Source organism: Ptiloglossa arizonensis, chromosome 13 (assembly GCF_051014685.1).
Source record: "Ptiloglossa arizonensis isolate GNS036 chromosome 13, iyPtiAriz1_principal, whole genome shotgun sequence".
In the NCBI taxonomy this organism is placed as follows: domain Eukaryota; kingdom Metazoa; phylum Arthropoda; class Insecta; order Hymenoptera; family Colletidae; genus Ptiloglossa; species Ptiloglossa arizonensis.
In genome coordinates this window covers 1,943,962-1,965,293 of record NC_135060.1, presented here as the reverse complement: position 1 = coordinate 1,965,293, position 21,332 = coordinate 1,943,962, and the positions used below count along the sequence as shown (strand labels likewise).

The window sequence follows — 21,332 nt, the reverse complement described above, 5'->3', positions numbered from 1 at the left end:
TGTACCGTGATTTACCCCTTCTTCGCTTTCGTGTTGTCAAAAATATTCAAATGGAATGAAAACGAACTAACGTGATATTTCGTAAACGAGAAATAGGAAAAAAATAATTGAGTACACAGTTCACTGAGGATTTAGCAAATCCTCAACTTTTATAAGAAATTGCTAGGTATAGCAGTTTACAATTTGTACACTTTTAATTAGACGCAACAATTAACCGATCTTAGCGATCTTATGACGAAACCTGATCCTTCTTTTTTTTTATCTCTACTATTATTTGCGCGAACTGACGACCGCATAGCGTTTCAAATCTTAAAAATATCGCTACTATTCGGTACTAGATGTCATCCGGTTTTAGGTGAACTTCCTCCATAGATAAAGTATTCTAACGCTTATTGCAAAAGTATCTTTCTCAAATATCACATTTTATAAGATGCAATACAAAGGCAAACATTGTGGAGAATTTCGAGTAATAGTTACCACACGACTCGATGTACGAAGTATCTTCTTTCTTTTCGATAGAAAGAACATCGTGTATAATATAATATAATCGCGAATCACGCTCGGAGGCGTTCCAAATACTTTCCACAAAACCACGATGTTGTAAATTGCTTTCGAAGTATCAACAATCTAATAACAGACGTGAGTACGTCGCCGCGCAAATTTGAACACCTTGCGTTGGAAACAGCGCTAAAAATGTATTTCGAAACGATCGGGACAAAATTAGTTTTTACTTTCTTAGATCCTAATTTCTCGTACGTCGTATTGCGAAGCGAAGTGTGTCAAGGCTCGAAATTCAGAAGTGTATAGACACGGGTTATCTTGGTTCGAACAGTTTCTGTTTTCTTTCGCGAGTATGTGTACAATTAATGGATATTTTAAAAAACGACCACACGCGAGTCGACGAGAGACATTACGGTTTGATCGGGCTCGTGAATCGTAAAATAACGATATTGGATTTTACGTTAAATATTATATTTAACGCGCCGGACGAGCACCGCTTAAATACGAATTTGTAAATCGAACAACTATATATCTTGAGAATCTTTCAGCAGTGTGTTTAACCTAATGCGTATTTAAAGAAACTTGAAGAGAAATCGTATAACTGAGAAATCAATTAAATGAAAAAGATTCTAACGAGAAGGTAATTATTTTCAATTTCCAAATATTTACACGTAGATATAATTCAAATCAACGAGGTTATTTAAGTACGTAAATGCAGAAGAAACGATACTAGGAAACAATTTGGTAAACACACTTTTCACGAGATTGTTTTTATTTGATGTAACGATACATCTCTAATACACTTTCTCTTTGAATGCAATTACGCGTTTATTCTTTTACCTCGACCGATTGCGTTCGACATTTTTCATTTTCGTACAAAAGTTTATTTAAAATATTTTCAAAGCTCATCTACTCCAAAAGAAAACTAATTTCTTGATCTATTTTTTTACGTAAAAAGACTTTCTCAAATTGCAATTTATTAAAAATTATCATATAACTTCTACACGTTTAAAGTGGAAACTTTCTAGGATATTACAAATGTACATAAAACACTGATAAAGTGAAATTTTCGTTACTCGAATCGTTACTCAAATTCGGCCTCATTAACGTCAACTATTAACATATTATTCATGTACGATAAGAGTGTCGAAACACAACTGATAAAGCGTAAATTTTACAGGAAAACCGTATAAAAATTGTCCTTTATTATAATGTATGTCAGTTACGTACTTCAGTTACATCGAATCAAAAATACTTGTATCGACTTAAGAATTTTGAATAAACTTAAATTACTATTGCTTAATTAATATATTCGTACAAGATTCATTGCTCAAAACGATAACCCCATATATAATAATTTGTGCAAGTGTGTTCACATTTATCCTGAAATGTTATTACGGATTTTGATGTCGTCGATAACATAAATTTGTACGAAACATCTTGGATAACATTCGCAAATTGGTGCATTGCGCAAACACAGTCAGCAAATAAAACGATACAGGCTAAACGTTTAAAGGCATTTTACAGGTAAAATAAAAAAAGGGACCGGCTATATTTAGAGGCAATATATAGCAGAGCGCCGAAACATTATTCGATCGTTCGGATCATTATTCTTATCGACAGCGCGCAACATGTGCAAATCATCGTAACTAAATCGTTCGGGACGATAAATCGTGAAAATTGCATGTCACGTGACAATTCTCGCGAGCATGCAAGAATTTGTCTGCGCGCACAAAAATATCTGGTATCTTCGCGTGAATATCGACGTACACGCATCGAAACAAGTACTGAATTCGCGAAACGCTTAAACCGGTTAAATAAACGAATAAAAAATCAAGTGTACGCAAGCGATGAAAAATCATTTTTAACCTAGAATTGTAATCCGAATTCAAAAATATTGTACAAAATGATTACTCATCCGTTTAAAGTGCTGGATAACGATATAATTAAAAATATGCGTAATCTTATAGCACATAACGTTAAAAGGGAACAATAATCGTATAATATGTAACGTTTACAAATAACAATAATCGTGTAACGTGTCGAAATAATAGATTACTGAAGAAAGATTATTTTTTTCAGAATTAATTGCACAATTGTTATATTTTATATGTAAATACAATGACGCACGTATCCAAGTAACCAAGAAATAATTAATCACACTCGGTTAGAAACTACGATAAATTTGAAAAACTATATTCTCTCTTATAAATATTAATGTGGATGTAGACTTAAAAAAGATGAAGCGAAAACAAAGTGCAAGTTTTTAAAAATTGAATAAACGATTCCGGACTGTCATAATATACGGATATGAATGTTGTTTAAAAAACGTACGGAATTGTATCTGTTATACTCGATATATTCAAGAGTCTTTTTCAAAGATTTATTACTTGAACTCAGGTTTGCATGAAATACAAATTGAACGTTCGCAGTCGATTTTTTTTACTAATTTAACTTATACAATGTATCGAACAACTTTCATCGTCGAACGTACCTCCATCTAATCCATCGTTTAGTTTTATAAAGTTAACCACACCTTAATTTTATACATTTAAAAACTATCGGAAGAAAACAGGGAATAAATCCCTCAAGAAATGAAATAAATAAAAATTAAGTGAACAGTCTTCGCTTAATGAAGTTATTATTATTGAAATTATACTAAAAGGTATTCGATACAATGAAAGTACTTAGAAAGTGGAACTCGTAAAACTAAAAGTAACCAATCTAAAACTGAAGTAAATATTCCTCGAAATATGCACAAAAATATTGACTTAATATTGAAAATCTTCCGATGACTAAACATACAGCTAGAAAAACATAACCAGACAGCACATTGAATACTTTTCTAATCACATTTTTATCTGGGGCTAATATTTGTCTGATGTAATAAAGATAAAAAGAAAGTCGAGTTCGATGATTGGTTAATCCGGATTTCAATTTTTAAACAAATAAAATATATGTCGATATATGTATATAAAAATATCTTCGATATATATAATTCGATGAACAAGATACGAAACATGTGATGTTCTATAAAATTATATTGCATTGAGTTTTAAAAATATCCTCAATAATTTCAGCTAATTGCCGAATGGAAAATAAATGAATTAAGAGAAACTAATAAATATCTTTGAACTTAACCGTACCGCATATTTTCGATTCTAATTAAGAGGCTCTAATAAAGTTTCCATTGAATTTGCCTCAATGAAATTGTCCAAAGAATTTCTTCTGACGTCGGTCACGTAACATTTGAAAAATCGTCAAGGATACCGCGTTCGCATGGTTGCATTAAACTGAAGAGGCAACCGCAGATAAGAGGAGCATGCTTTCTGACTGTTCGTGATTATAAAATTGAAAAGAGACCTCTCGAGAAGTATTTTTCCACTGATTTGCAAAACGAGATCACTTAAATGCTGAAACAATACATCAGTTCGACGAAGAATGAAAAGCAACGACCTAGAATCACACTACTTTTCTTCGAATGAGTGTACATGTAAGTAGAGGCATTGTTAATATCAATTGTATATAATTTTCTAGATGTTTCTTTAACGATAATCGATCGTTCGTGCGGTACCAAATTATTTCTTGCAAATAATATAGAAGTTATAAACTTTCTAAGTATGATATCGTTAACTTTATATGTTATATTTTTCATTATCCTTTGACGTAAAAGAAATTAACACACCATTTTATTATGTACAGTAAAACACTCGTACGGTAACTCAAGAAGTATTTGTACCTTTTATTAACAAATAATATATTTATTATTATATAATACTATGAAAATTCTATCAAGATTTTCATATATAAACAATTTCTCTGTACAATATTTAATTAATTTTGATTTAATATTTACAATTTGGTACAATACTTTGAAACACTTTTAATCAATTGTTTGATGAATTATTGCTTAGTGTAACAGAATTGTTAAGTAGTAGTCCTTTCGACCATTTTATTACTGAACGTTTGCACCACTTTATTTCGGTCCTCCTTCTGGAATGTACTACAAGATAAACATCTTGCGATACATAGCTGGGTATAAAAAAAAGATATATTATTCAATAACTTTATTTTACACGCAACTATTGTAACACGTTCAGCTTACAGTACACTTTACTCTTTTATTTATTGGATTCTGAATTAATATCATGTATCATTGTTAAAGACGTATAAAATGGTTCAAATATTTAATAACAAGATGGTTCGAAGGGCATTACTGTTTAATAAGTTTGATCGAGTAAATACAAAACCTAAAAAATTGGTCACATTTCTCATGATTCAGAATTTTATTCTTCCTACTGTTTCACTATCATTAGCTATAATTTTCATAACAAACAACTTGACGACGACATCTAGCAAATCTTTCTTGCACGTGTGTATGTGTGCAATGTCGAATAAAAAATTATACGATATATCAAACTCAAGCAGTCTCACTGGTGAAGAATATATCAAATCACCATAAAATGGTATTTTAATAACAGACTGGTTCCCACATTCATTTAGCTCATAACAATTATAGATGGGTAGCTTTTAAGAAGCCATTGAACTGTTCATCGACCACATGCTTATACCATTAGAACAAAAGTCATTGACATTCGCGTCAGAGACTACATTATACAACTTAATAAATTGCCGCATCCTGACTACATTATTCCTTTTCTGGACATTTCATCTAAAATAATTCATTTACTTATTTTGATTTCTCATTCCTGTAATGTATGAAATTAAACGCCACGTAAACATGAATAGTCGAATTCCATCGTTTTAAATATTCTTGCACGAAAAATTAAATTTATCGTATACAATATTATTTTATTTCATCGATTTGGATTGTAATGATACGAACAAAAAAATATTTACCCTAGTCCAGTTTTATAATCGCCAGCATAAATAGTTCGAACCATCTTTGGTACCCTCATCTACGATACCCTAACACTACTTGAAGGTGTCACTTTGTACCTTGCACTTAATGTGACGTACATTATACGCTTTTAAGTAGAGGCAGACGCGTGTGTACGCATACAGAATTCGTCAGCATTTCCACTTCCGGCTTCACGTGGTACCGTAAATCGGGCACGTAACGAATGAAAAATGTACAACAAGCGGACATCACGATGTACTTTATGCGGGTTCCTGGTTCATATACCGCCTTCCAACGTTACAAATAATTATTACACGTTATATTACGCACACATCCCGAATCGATAACGAAAATTACATTAGTACATAATAGATAAATGTGTACGCGTCCTTCGTCACATCCGAGTTTCGCTCACAGATTTTCTTTTAATTAATTTATATTAATGTATAACGTTCAATCTGCAGTGATGCTGTACTATTTACGATCACTAATCAGTGATCTTATATTTACTACGATAAATACAAATAATTATAGAAATCTTCAAAGGCAGTATCACTTTTCATCGAACCGCTATCTCTAATAGTCGTCCTGTTCATCGAAGTGGGCCCAAAACCAGAGTAGACAGATTTAATAAATTTTTTAAAACTATGCTTTTGATCACCATCATCCTGTATCTAAAAGTGCTTATTCAAAAATTTTCATTTTGGAATGCGTATGCTCCGGAGATAGTGGACACAAATCTTTTAATATTGTCGTCTTCTTATTAGAATGTTTTTACACACGCAGAGTTAGAGCAACCCGTACTGTTAATTTAAAAAGAAAAAAAAACGAAGTAAACACAAACTCGAACATTTCACAATTCTGGCTTAGTACTTTTCCTTTGATCGAATTCCACTTAATATGTGGCTATCAATATTGCTGATAACGATGCTTTTAACTCCTGTTTACTCATCTTTTTATACATTTAACACCAAATTGGGATATATCCCGTAGCCCACTTGAGAATTTTAAAAAAAGATTTTTGATCGAAATCATTCTATAAATGGAGTGTCACACCCCAAATCTGATAACCTTAAACGTACCCCAGACCTATACAGACACTTATATTGTATGAACTTTTCTTTATTTTCAATATGCACTCGATATGCATACGAAATTTGTTCTCTGTTTGGAAATACGAAATAAATAGACCAAAAAGTGTCGTCTGTTACTACTCGTTGAAAAGACTTCCATTCTGTTTTACTATTTTACACATTGTTCACATACAACCAATAAGATTATTTAATCTTTGTATTTGTTCCCCTGTTTATTAAATCTGACGCAATTCTCCTTCGGATTTTGTTTTCAATTCTCTAATTGTTCCGTTAATTTCGTTGCACAGCAACTTGATAGGATCAACCTTGCTAAAGGTTATCAAACCCAAATTGCACTGCAATCTTAAAACCATATAGGTACAAGCAAATCCAGTGTTAACGCAAACAGGAATTATGCAATACATATAAATCTGTTCCTATATGTTTAAAATTCAACATTATTTCTAAACTGTACGCAAACTTTTGCAACTGACAGTGAGGGTACTAAGTTGTTCAATAAACTTTGTCGTACGATAAAACTTATTGAACAGTATAGTACTAGGTTGCTTAATAAATTTTATCGAACGACAAAACTTATTGAACAACCTATTATACGAATATATGAGTTACGTGCTCTTTTTAAAAAATAATAATATTACTGTCAAAAACACAGTTCGTTTGTGTGTTGTTGGATATGTCTTCGATACATATAATGATACTGGTCGATCGTTGTACTAGTTCTATTGAACAAAATGATGCTAAAACTTTATACGAAGCGAATTCCGTTAATTTTATCTGCGACTGCAAGTGGGGCGGACTGTGGAGTTCGTAACCTCGCGTGATTCAATCACTGTATATTTCCTAACATTATCAGCAACAAGATTTCAATTTTCCAGCATTTCGTTCCAAGCTGGTACACGATGCCAGTCTTTCTCAAACAAAATAATTCTGCCATGTGATTCAATGAAGAAACACTGATAAACTGATAAACTGATCTATTTAAAGTTAACTTTTTTAAAGTTCAAGTACATCTTCAGAATTTTTCGCTTTACATATTTTTATCGTGGGTAAATTATAAACTGTGTGTTCAACTGCATAAATTTTACCATTAAGAACCACTATATCGATGAGAGAAAGATGAAAAATATGTAATTAATTTTTAATACAAATATTTCATTTACAATTGAAATAAATAAGCAACTGCAATTCATAAAATGTACGAAAACGATTTCCGAAAAGGTAACGCGTAAAATTATCGAATTTCTTTTAAACTCGAACGAAATTTCAAATTGATTAATGCATTGTATGTTTTAATTTTAAAATACTGTAAATTTTGTATTTATCGTAAATTTATTTTACATATATCAATGGAGAAAAAATATTACTCTTGCCATTAAGAACTATCAATAATAAACAATTCTGGAGGAACCTAGTCTTAATACTTTCAACAGTCACATCTGGTATTTGAACGCAATGTTTTCAGACAAATATTTGTTCAGGATAACCGCGTAAGTCTTGATTGTAAATTTAAATAAGTAGTAAGTACATTATGACGGTCAACACCCATACTGTTAGAGATCAACGCACGTGACCTAATTAATCTTCTTATAAACCTTAATTAAATTCTGTTCGATTGTACGTATATTTTTGTAACTCGAGAATATTAAGATGTTTCAAAAATAAGATTCTTAACTCTAAAAACAATTATACAACACCTGTCGGAGGTAAAATTAAAGTTTACTGCGGCTCCGATTCTTATGAACAATGTCATGTACAGGATGTCCCAAAATTAAATCACTAAACTTTATTAGTATATTTTACACGTGATAATAAAATGAATAAAATGCATTATTTTCAGATAGGAAGCAAATTGAAGACGTCGCTTAAAGGAGAAATTATTTCAGACAAGCATGAATATGCAAGAGTGTAACGCACCATTCGTAGAATCGTCAATACAATTTTTAATAAATAATGCACTTTTAATGACTAAAGCAAACATATTAAACTCATTTTAGTCGGGAAACCAATTAGCACTTTGCTACCATCTCAGGTAACGCAAATGTAAAATTATTTTACAACGGTTAAAAATATTTTGAAAACGATTTTTCAGTCGTACTAACAGCAAAATCATTATATCGTTGTATTGGAAACAAATATGTGTAATATTGAAACGAAAACAATGATTTCCATGAAAATAAACAAAAAGACACATTGATTTATGAAAAAGCGCATGTACATTAAATAACAAATTTTTTTCTGAAATGAGATTATTTCATTGTTGTGAAACAATGCCAATATTTGGCATCGTTTTACAGACACTAAAATATCAAAGTTTGGTATAATATCTAGTGCTAGATATTAGAGTTGCACTGTTGCAGGTTCTTTTACACGCTTAGAGCATTCTACTTTTTTAAATACCGAATTAAATTAAACCATTATTTCCATTGTTCTCATAACTGTTCTTTATCGTAACATTTTAATAAAAGTTATTTACAGTTAAATCGTTTCATTTTGAAAACACTACACGTAGGTACATAATATTAATTCATAAGCATGCAGAAGAGCGCTAAAACTTTAATTCGTCCACAAACGAGCCACAGTATCGATTTTTGTATTTATTTTTTCTTGTAAATCTTAAGCACAAAGTAAATTGTATATAGTGATTTCTGTAAAAATACTCACTAGGCTCAAAGGAAATAGTTAACAACGGTCTTCCGACTTGCCAACTCATCACCATACACGTGCGGTTTCAAAGTCCTTTCATTCTATCGAAAGATATAGGGGGCATGAATTAATCATACAGACACATAGTTGCGGGTTCTAATGTGATGTCGATCGTTAGAAACGAAACAAACTTTTTAGACTTAAATAAAGACATATACAAAAGAAAAACAGACACTATTGGACGCAGTAACGCACAAATCCTTCTATACGTTATACACCAAAACACATAGTGGCAGGGATTAAAACAGTTAAAAGAATAACGTTTAAACCAGGAATGAATGATTTGTTGTAAGTTAGAAAAGATAAAAAAGAAACATTTATTCTTACTGAATAATTTTATTGTATATTCTTTATGTCTTAAATAAACATAAATAATATGTTATAGTTTGTATAATATGACACTTCATTGTCAAATGGAATCAGCAGTTACGTACTCTGAATATGGTATGGTGGTAGTTTTATTTGTTTTGCAAAACATTCTCTAATAAAATTTCTGAAACTTCTTGCATAATACGCACATCTAGGTACTGGAGACTTTTTCGTACAGATTAATTATCACGTGAAACGTGATAAATAAAAATCTAACAATGTTGATGATGCAAAAAAATGTTACCGGGCAAAGTCGAAGTACTTCGAAGAGCACATTTTTCGAAAATATATACTTTCTTGCACGTAATGATGTCAAGTAGGCTTCAAGACCATTAAGTCTGTTTTAAACGAAATCATGTAGCGTCAAGTATGCACGATTGTAGTTCATATTCAGACGAGTTCAATGACCACAGTCACTCAAGGTCAGTCTAAGTCATGGTTAGACGAAAAGCATTTTATTATTTTGGTGGCGTTCGTTTCTAATGTTCCGATATTTGTGATATTATAAATTAATAATCAATATTCTTTGTATGTTTAATAATATAATACAATAAGAATTAATGAAAAGTAAGTACATCCAGACAAAAAAATTAATCCAATGGATAGAAAAATTGTTTTAGAATTCTGTAAAAATTTAAGGATAGTCAGATATCAAACTCTATATTTTGTATTCAGCTGCAAGACATGAGAGCACTATGAGTCAATTTTATATTACAAAAATATTTACACATTTACACAAATATTTACGATTCCTCTTTAGTTTTCCAATCATTTTTAGCAGTCGTAATACTGAATTTCATAAACGTAACAACGTGTATTCTTTAACTGTTACTCCATTTCTCTATAAGTGCTCATTCCATAACTTTATCGATAAAATATGATACGATCGAATTCTTCGCTTGGAGTAGTTCTTCACAAAATGCCTATCGCATTGATATCTAGCAAGAATTATGATTCAAAATACTTTTAACTGTTATCTTGAATAATATAGGTACGTGACGTTTTTGTTATCGATAAAAAATAACATAACAAAACAGAACTGCAAAACAAACTCTTCAATTCTGATAACTAGAACAACACCAATATGCGTACGACAATCTATAATGCAATTCATGAAATAAAGTTTTGATCGTTAATTGGTATATACAGATTCGTACTTTTATGATCTAAATTTTCTCTCCCAAACTGTTTAACGTTTTCAAATAATTTTATTATTCAGGGCTATGAACTTATATATGACTTTTAAAAAATCATGCGTGGATCTATGTACAAGTTAAATCAATAACAATTATCATGTGAAATAATTCATTTTTTCTTGACTTCGAGACAAATTTTGGTGTATGAAATATGTTGTATTACAAACAGAAGCATTTCATTGTTTTCACGTCTTGTACTTTTCAAGATATTAATGAACATCCTGTATTATTCCAATACTGTATTACAGCTAATACAAAGACGAATTCAATAATCTGTAACAAAGTGACCTTCAAGTGATCTCCGTCCTTAAATCATCCATTGCTCTATCTAGCTTTTGTGCTCGTAGAACCATTAAATTCTAAAATGCTAGTAATGGTTAGCTCCTTGCGTTTATCATTTGTTGTAATTTATGGAAGTCACTTCAAGATCACTTACGTGTGATTGCATTTGTCTTTATACCGGGTACGGCGTAACGTTAAACAAAGTACACAGCACGGTTTAAAGAATTCCAAATTGACTTTACATCTCGGGAAATACGAATCGATGAATGACTTATTTCATAGAAAATCATTTCTCTCAAAAGCAATAAATATCAAGTGATTTCATACGGCAATCTTTCTCGGCTCACCCGGTTTCCATCCGGACGAGACCGTTTACCATGTGCAATGAACCCATTTACATATACATATGCCCGACACAAGCTTGTACTTACGTTTATTACAAATTACTAATTAGTAAGTAGAAAGGAAGAATACGTATTTTCGTTCTTCGAATAAACGACCATCTTTAGCGATCGGATGAATTATTTAGTCGTTCTATTCTCGCACCATTGAATATATTGCGATACAACATTGAAACGGTTTAGTTTACTATCGATGTCATACGCATCGAAAGCAAAGAAGTATTCAGTCCAGTGCGCGCTCAATCGCAATAAGTGCCAAGCGTACAACCTAGCGCGCCATCGAAAGTCTTAACTCCATGCTATACATATAACGTGGTACAAAAATAATCATCGTGGATTGCTTATAACCTTAGAACAGAACAAGGAATATATATCAGAGAAATTACAAGCAAAAGTTTGATTCTTAGATATTTTTATATATCGCTTACGAAAAATAATATCTAATAAATGTTCACCTTCGTTGCGTTCGTAAATCCGTGCACTTTCGATGGTATATTGCATAACTTCAAATAACATTTCTACAGGGATTTATCAGATCTCTTCAACACGTTGCGATACTATTCATTAATGAGAAATATCATTTCTCTATTTGTCGTTCTTTCCTCGTGGAAACATTATCAACAGATTAGTAAAGTTTTACCCGATGAAAATGAGCCCAAACATGGCCGTGTTCGTATTACGATAATTCCCGTTTTCAAGATCCAATTTTTATTCTGGATTCAAGGGCCGAAATCATCTTTCCACTGTTTACATTTATTTAGCACAAGCAACTCACCACCTAGAACTGGTGATGGTAGCAAACCGCGAAAGCAATCTTTATTAGCTTCGATCTGAAATAAAAATCGCTACCTTCTCCGCTTTCAAGCGAATTGGCGATCCCAGTATTTTTCACGAATCCCTTTAAACGAATGTCCGTGGCATCACTCGTCGTTCAATTCGTAACGAAGTAAAAATCATAGTTTGCAAACTTTAACACCTCCCAGAAGTATTGTAGGAGCATTCGCCGGTATGTTGGAAACAATTCTTCAACTACATGGATTTTATAAGGAAACAGGTGTAAATCTCATGGCAGAATTATTTATAGTAACTGTCGATTGATTAGCAATTCAAGAGATCGTATTCTGGTCGATGTTGCAAAACTCTCAACTTTTCCTTACAAGCTCAACGTTCTCGTCGGATCAACTTAATCGAGGTCTTCTAGTACGCTCAAGATCCATCGTTGTCCCTGTCTCTTAAAACATTAACTTTACAACCACTTTTGCACCATACCGTACACATAAGTTAGATATTCAATAAAAATATTTGTTTCGCTCCCGAGATTTGTTTTAATCTTCAGAATTGCCCGGGAAAGCGCGCGATTGTTTCGAGGAATACATAAAAATAATTATTACAAATTATTGCGAATATTTTGATCCTTCTTAAATGTAAAATTATTTTCAAATAAAAATCTTCCACGAGATACTTCGGTGCGTGAAGAACCAATAAACGGTACGAGAAGATTCTTGTATCAAATTTATTTATATCGAGTTCATTCATATGCATAATTCATCGATGATCGCTTCAATCGTGGATCATTGCATATAAATATCCATTGTGATACATCTGCGTACATTGTGCGCGTTTATTGTCCCCCTCACCCCCCTCTTATTTTACTTTCTACGCTTTTCGAACAAACGTATTCGATTGGGTAACACTTACATACAGATAAACTGATACACGATTACGATCTTACTCACGTGCTCAAGTTATGGTCACCAACACTTTACCTCGTGATGATAATTGAACAAATACGTGTTAGAATCCTTATATTTCTGCGAATGACGTGAATATCTCACTCTCGTGTATCTAGTACAGAAACTGTACATATGTATCTGTTACAGAACTGTTACGTTGACGCATACGAAACACCGTTTCTCTGAAGTTTCAATTTTGCAGTAATACAATACAAGTGACACGGTATTTGATTACCAATTGTTATGTCCGTTAAAAAAGAAGTGGGTCCTCTCAGCACGTGCACATCAGCGATAGAAACGAGCAAATCGCAAGCACTGTGGAAATCTCACTAAGCAGGGTTTCTTTAATTGTTCGTTCGTGGATCCTTACTACTATTGTCCCGAAAACTTAGATCTAAGTACAATAATACCTCGATATAATCTCACAACTCAAAACTTACTCACTCTATATCCGCCTTCAATTTTACGTATCCCTGTTGTTGCTATGTGTAAGACATTAAGTGTAACAATTCGATAATTTTGCAGATATAAGTGATTAAAGTTACACAATCTAAAATCTATACTAAAATCATTGAATTTTTACAGTTAGTATCTTAGATGCAGCAACAGGAATCTAGAATCTGCCATTCTGCAAAAGTAGGTTAAAATTGAAGGACAGACCGAATGCTCCCCTTGTTAAAGGTAGACGAACTGGAAATAAACAACAGCGCTCAACTCCTAGAGCACCCACTGTTAAAACATTTAGGGTGCTTCTACACTCGAACCGAATTGAGAGCTCAAACGAATCACCTAATGCTACATTCCCGCTTATAGGAGTGACTCTGTCAAGGAAAGAGATAGTCTGAGAGTAAAACCGTATAGGCTGATACTCTTCTACCTGAAACTGATACTCTGAAGCATGTGTCACTCTGCAACGGGAAACATTCTAACGACTAGCGGGAGTGTGCGAGCGAATGACTGAATGGAACAGGATGCAAGAAGGAGTGTGAGAAAAAGAAATAAAAATTGAAGACAGATGAAAAATACAAGACATGATCATCGCGAATCCAAGAACGACCTTATTCAATCTACGCACTTTTAATTGTACGTAACTCGAATCGTTTAAAATCATAGTTCCAAAGCGATGGAAATTACGTGTAATTGAAAATCGTCCGGAGAATACTATACTCGATTATTTCGAAATTGTCGACTATCCACTTGTTTCTAACTATAGTGACAAGAAACCGTGATAGAGGCTTGCCATACAGGCTCTTGAAAAGCGTTATTTTTCGTAACGTCTATTAAGATTCCAAAATCTACGGTTTGGAAGTGGCTTCGTTGTTATAAAACTTCCATGTTTCTGCCAAATGTATGAACTTCCAGTGTAAATTTTTCGCCTTTATCACTTTCGTCGTATGATAAACTCGTTACACGACACTTGAAATCGATGGCCCCGTGAAAAATTGCAACCGTCGGGCCCAATTTTCCTTGCGCCCCTGCAAACCACGATTCGCTGAACATGTCACCACCTTCTCGCGATTTTATATTTAAGTTAGACTTTCGACACGAGACATAAGAAACACGAAAATAAAACATCATACAAGACTCCAAACGCAAAAATAAGACTTTAAATGCAACTCGGGAAACAGAAAAGATATGCGACACGTTTCATTAGACGTTTCACGTCGAATTTTCGCTAATAACATTTATTATTATTAATGTTTTCGCACTTAAGAAAATCGGCACATACAATTCTTAATTACGAAGTTCGACATACTCAACTTCCTCGAATCTATTCGATATACTTCAGTGACCTCGCTAATTTTATTTTAATCTATGCGCGATTAAACTGTCGATCGTAGATTGAAACATTTATCATTGGTAATGATACGTTTAATCACACTTTTGTAGAAATTATCGTGTAAGAGTGTATTTGGATTAAACGTTCGTGTTAAGTTTCAAGTTCAGGTGAATGAGATTCACTGCTGACCGGGTTAGATTTCTATCAGGTATCAATAGTAACTGCATTGCCCGAGAAAGAATGGTATAAACTTTTCCACGCAATTTCGCAACAGGACAACGAAATAGTATTTTTCCAAGCCACTTTGGATTTTTGCAACACAGGCAATGTATTAAGAAAGTATTGAAAATATAGGACAAAGCACCGATCAGATTGATTCTAAAGAAAAGATTCCGCCATTTTGGTTTAATCCATTTGATTTGCAGTTCTCAAATCGAATTGTCGTTCGTCGATTCAACGAACTTAAAATGATTATCTTCGGCATATCTTTGTTATTACAACACGTTAGATGTAACAGAATTATCTTATTCGCGTTCAATTCAAATTCAATACAAATTGAGATATTCTATAATACCTTCAAAACTAATATTTTCTTGAAAAACAAAGAACGAGTACAATATTAATTTTAAATCAAACTTAAAAAGCAAATAATGATCAGGATCGTAAGTCACGAGGATGGGATTCGGTCAACTTTATTCTTTTTTCGAGTGTACTGAACTAATTTACGGCCGAACTACGATAATTCTTTACTTGGCTTCTGAAGTCGACGGTTATAACGAAAATAGAATAAGTACAAAGTTCTTTTATATTTATAATCGTGACGTGATGAAAAAAAATTACGGTATATTTTTTCAGGTTCGATTTAATCTAGTGTACAAAACAGACGATGTAAACAATGGATTCTATTCAATTTTTTTAATCTGATCTTTCGTACCGCGACGAAGAAGAATAAATCCTTCCGGTAAAGTAGATTACTTTTTCATAAAGAACGTCTAATCGTTGCATATAACCGTGTATAATAACAATAACTGACATTAAGCTTCGCAAGTTTTCTCGCATGATTTGGAGGCACGAAAACGGTATATATACGTATATACGCTAAAAGCATTGATTAATATATTATATATGATTTAATATACAATATATTAAGCATATCTTTCCAAATGAAAAATCGCTCTTGGACAAAATTATATTACAAATGTACTATGGAACTTACGATTGTCCAACTGTAAATAATTGTGTTGTAAATGTACGTTCATGGAAAGATCAACCAACGATCGATATCGATGACAATAAGAATAGTACAATGGCGATAAAAATCGTATTCGGTGATGCAAAACGTAGACTTGAGAAGAGGAACTTTAAATGTACTATTGTGCACAGTCTAAAATATCCACGGCGTATTGGTTTCAAGAGAAGCTGTATGCTTACACAGAACACGCAGCATGCAGCATGCACTTACGCTTAAGTCGAGAATGAAACAGAAGGTTCGAACTTCAACGTTGCATATTATAACCAAAAAACGAACAAATCATGTTCGATGTGAAACTATACCTGCATTTAATTAACTCGATATTTGAATCGAGAAAATTTTCCTTCGTTAAAACGAGACGAGTATTCAATGAATCGAATTTAATTAATTATTACATGAAATTTTCCATCTCCTTAGATAATTTAATACGTTCGAGTGAATAACAAATAATAAAGTTTAATTGTTATTTAAGTAAAACACAAACAAAAAGTGTTACGAGTAGAACATATATATATATAGACAATGCGAATAAATATTTTTCGAGAAGTAACTCATTCTCGTCACAATACGGAGAATTCTTCCCCGATGTTATTCTTTCCTTGATTAAATAACGTTTAATCGTTGGTACACGGATAGAAAATGGATCCTAGGCTCAAGAACTTGAATACAGCCGTAATATAATAAATTTAAATAAGAATTTACAGAGTATTAATTAATTACATTCTTTTCTGTAATTAGGAGAGACGGAAATTGTGCGATATTTCCAATAATACACTTGAGATGCTTGGAACGGCGGAATGAAGGCAACGAGTGGGGGATTCTCGTTCGTGAAACTTCCTCCGCCAATCAAATCGATTCTTTCTTCGATCCGACTGTAGAAATATTTGACTGCTTTAAACCTCTAGTAGTTAACGCAGTTCGTATATTCTAACTGCGAAAACCTCGATATACTATTTCCGAGTATTCAAACCACTCTAACTTAATATATTCCATTTACGTCGATAGTATACCGTTAATTCTTCGACAACATATGTTTGTATATATATTTAAATAATTATCAAACCACCACTGTAACCTTGTATATCTTATATACCGCGATATTGAGATCAATTTTCATTTTCCACGATTATAGTAACAGAACGAGAGAAAGGTATCTACACCGAGTATTCAAATATAAAAACAATGAACGATGAAATAAAATTCAAGATCAAAATGCACGCGGTGTGAACGATAAGAATCGAAATGCTGACACCTTGTCCGAATATAAATTATATAAGAAAGCAAAAATTTGAACTTTCTAAACGTACACCGCGTATCGACATACAGTGACTCGCAGTCAAAGTCTACCACATCTTTGCCTTTCTATTTTTATTTTCCATAGAATGTATAGGTATTTATGTGTAATACTTCTGCAATCAATGTAAAAAGTATTACAATATATACTATTAATTGTTCGAAACAATAGTATAAACTAATGCAGAATTTTGTAAAATGTCATTGCAGTATTTATACATGCATGTATATGAAATGGACTAATCTTTTCTTGCCTGCGGTGTAATTATTTCTTAAATTAATGTGTACCTTTATTCTTGAAAATAAAGTATACTTTCTACTTCTCTAAAAGTAAACGTCTTCGGAATTGCATCGTTTTTTAAAACAAAAGAAATATATATATATATATATATATTTGTTACTTAAAAATCATAGAAGTTATATCTATTTCTTGCAAAAAACGAATAGTCCATTAACGATTACAATCGATAAAATAATAATACATTACTTAAAACATTCTTCTTGGTAAAATAACATATACAATTTATTTTTTGTTTAATACATTCTAGACCGACCATCATTTTAAAGCAGCTTGTCATCTTTCTCAATAACGGTTTTCAATAGTGCGCCACCCATTCGTCGATGACTCAATAATCTTTCTCCACTTCGTAAATTATAATCATAATCATTCCAACCACCTGAGCTAGCTAAATTAAATATCTTCCCATTCGTTATAATAACATTTCGCCACAGCTTTTAGGTTCTAATATATCATCGAGAAATGCACGGTAAAAACTGAAATTAGATACCACAGAAAACTAATTTGAAGTTTATAAATGGTCAAATAAACAGCATTAGTTGTACAAAATTAATCAATAAAGAAATAAAAAAGTATACTAGGCAAATTGCAGGAAAAAATATTCACATACCAGCTGGGTAATGGCGTATTGCATGGTAAACCAAACTTTCCTAATGGAAAAGCAACTATTTTGGAAGCCAACAGAATCGCCTAACTTAAACGTAATAAATAACTGTCGATGAAAACTTCCAATAGTCACGTATGGGAGTAGAAATTTTAAACGTAAAAGACTTGAAAATTTACTTGGTTGTACCCATTATAAAACGACCGATACAAATCGTCACCGTAAAGGATAACAAATGTATTGTAGAAGAACGATATACGATATATTAAATTAAAAAGTAATTCTTTATGTTGTACGGCATAAGAAGAAATTTTCAACCGATGTTACTATTGTGTCGGGTTAAGTGTTTGCATTAACTGTTCATCGTGGACTGTAATTATGAACGTTCCAGTAGGTATACGACAGGATACAGTCCCGTGTCTTTTTCGGCCACCACAAGCGTTTACAGTGCACGCCGACACCGAGTCCCATTATGCGCACCAAGCAAATGGCAATAGAATGAAAGTCATTGTGCCTATATAAAACATCAACGGAAATAATCGAAAAATTTATTCCATTTTCGCTCGTATCTGATTTTAATTGCGAAATAATTAAATAAATCGAAGAGTTTCTAAGCGTTTATTTTTCAGCTACTAAATGGCTATTCCCAGTACTTTTTTGCAGAGTGTAACAGTAAGAGTAAACAACTAACGCTCACTAATGCAATTAGATAATATTGTGTTCCACGATTTCACTCTTATAATTCCTTCATTTTAACACGTAAAGCCTTATATAATTATCAACGAGAAAAAGACAAACGATTCAATTTTTTGATATTGTATTGTGCCTCGTTATCGAATTTTCATCGTCTCTTTCACCTAGCAATACAACTATTCTATAAACGTGTAAATATACGAAAAGGACGTAGCCAGAAAACGGAAAATATAATTGAAACAAACTTTTGAGACACATACCACATACAAATGAGTTTTTAGTATCTCTACCCAATTCATTAATCTTTTCTGTCGTGAAAGTGACGCTTTTCTTATCGTTATCATTAAAATAACAAATTTTATATTTATTCGAATATCGAATTCCCTCGCATGCGACAGGAAAATCGATCTGAATTTAGTTCATATAGGAATTAAATGTCTCTAACACTCACCAAAACGAAATTCCTTGACCAAAGAGAAGGTTCACTCCATTTGGACCGAGTGGAATCCAATTGATTTGCACTCCGTAGATCCTTTTAGCAGCTTCACAGATTTTTCCAAGGAGGGGTTCGTTTTGTTGTTGAGGAAAACGTTAAACTGTCAAACGACACTGTCACGCACAGACTTCGTCGAAATTCGATGCATCACTTGCATATTTCTGTAGAAAACGCAACGAAATCGTGTATCGACATGAACATTGAAGATGCCGAAACACCGAGAACGTCGAATTTATTTAACGCTGCCTATATACGATTGTTATAAACTGCAGCGTGAAACATTATATCGCGCGACGAACGTTGCTTCGCTGCTGGACGAACCGAAGCGAATTGCGAAAGATTCACGAAGTAAACCGTGCTTACCTCGTCGCGGCCGAACTCTCCCGATTCACCGACCGTCGCTGCGCTGTGATTGGCCCACTTCCCTCTAGTCAACTGGACGAAATCCTGTCCCTCCCCCCTTCCCCTCCAGCCGGGACACTAAGGTAAAAATCACGACTCACTCGTGGCGGTGGCGGTGGCGTTTGGCTTCGATAATTTCTAACTGCCAACGATGCTCGGGGAATTCCTTATAATTTCTTCTTTTACTTTTTTCTCGGCCCAAGATTTATAAATAGAATACTTTCTGTTAATATTAATGCTTGGAAAGGCGTACACTGTTGCAAGTAATTCTTTGCGAAGGACTGATTGAATTGTCCTGATTAAATTTATTCCGTTCGAGTAATCGATACAATTGTGTCGCTCTTTCTACCTACGTATCTGGACTTCCTTCTTCAATTGCGGTTAATTGTTGGTTTATTCTGAGAAACGAAACATTGTTTTATGCGAATTAAAAGTAGCCGATGATTTGTAATAATTCGAAGATCTCGTAATTGGAAAATACAGCGAATTTTCTGAATTTTCTGAAATGAAACAAGTACTTATTAAGAATGAGGGAGAAACGTACAATTAATACCATAGAATATTTTAGAGACTGTTTATTTTGTAAAATATAAATAGTTTTGTAAATACATGCTACTTCATTTATGTAGGTGACCCTTTGCATATTTTGGACAGTATATTAATACATATATATTTCATATTTTCCATTATCTTCTTGGCAATGGTCGTTCAGTACTATTAAAAGCGTAAAATGTATATTTATAAAAGTTCAAATTAAATTTTCACAAAACTAATTTTACACGTGCCTTTATATAACATAATTTTCCTTTTCTGTATGTGAACATACTAAAATTATTGGTAATAAATTATTATTAAATACATGTGTGTTTCTTTTCCAGCAATAAATAATAAGAAAAACAATCGAGTATGTGATACCAAGTCTAAAAATTCTTGTGTACTTGACAAGTATCGAAAGCTCTGCAAAAGTCGTTAATAAATTAGAAGGATAGATTCAGTTTATGTAAACCAAGAGCTAGTTACAATGCTGTTTATCTCTATAACATCACGTGAAGCAATACTGTATGCACTAACAATCAATGCTGAAAACTCAATATGAAAACAGCAAATACAACACATCTTTGTATCCGCCATTGTTTGCATTTGGTTCGTATTAAAAGAACGTTCTTAAAATAATTTCAAGAGAAAGGAAAAGGAGATATATATTTTATACTTAATAAACAAAGCACACATTTCGTTTCGTATGTAATCGAATTTCTAAAAAACATTTAATTTTCATTTATAAAATATTCCTTTCGCACTTGTACTATTACTTGACTTCATGCACGTGTACTATTACTTGATTAACATATGTACAATACAATGTAATTATTTATG

General features: G+C 32.7%; 1 protein-coding gene across 2 annotated transcripts in view; it reads right to left on the bottom strand.

Annotated features, from left to right (window-relative positions):
- LOC143154014 (uncharacterized) overlaps window positions 1-19,908 on the bottom strand; it is a 38,092-nt gene extending 18,184 nt beyond the window's left edge. The window contains exons 1-2 of one of the 2 annotated variants that reach the window (XM_076325753.1): window positions 19,512-19,908; window positions 9,118-9,200 (exon numbers count right to left, since the gene is read on the bottom strand). The gene's annotated coding sequence lies outside the window, so the exon portion shown is untranslated. The remainder of the gene's footprint in view (window positions 1-9,117; window positions 9,201-19,511) is intronic. The other variant, XM_076325752.1, reaches the window with a different exon arrangement.
- Window positions 19,909-21,332: the final 1,424 nt, after the last annotated feature.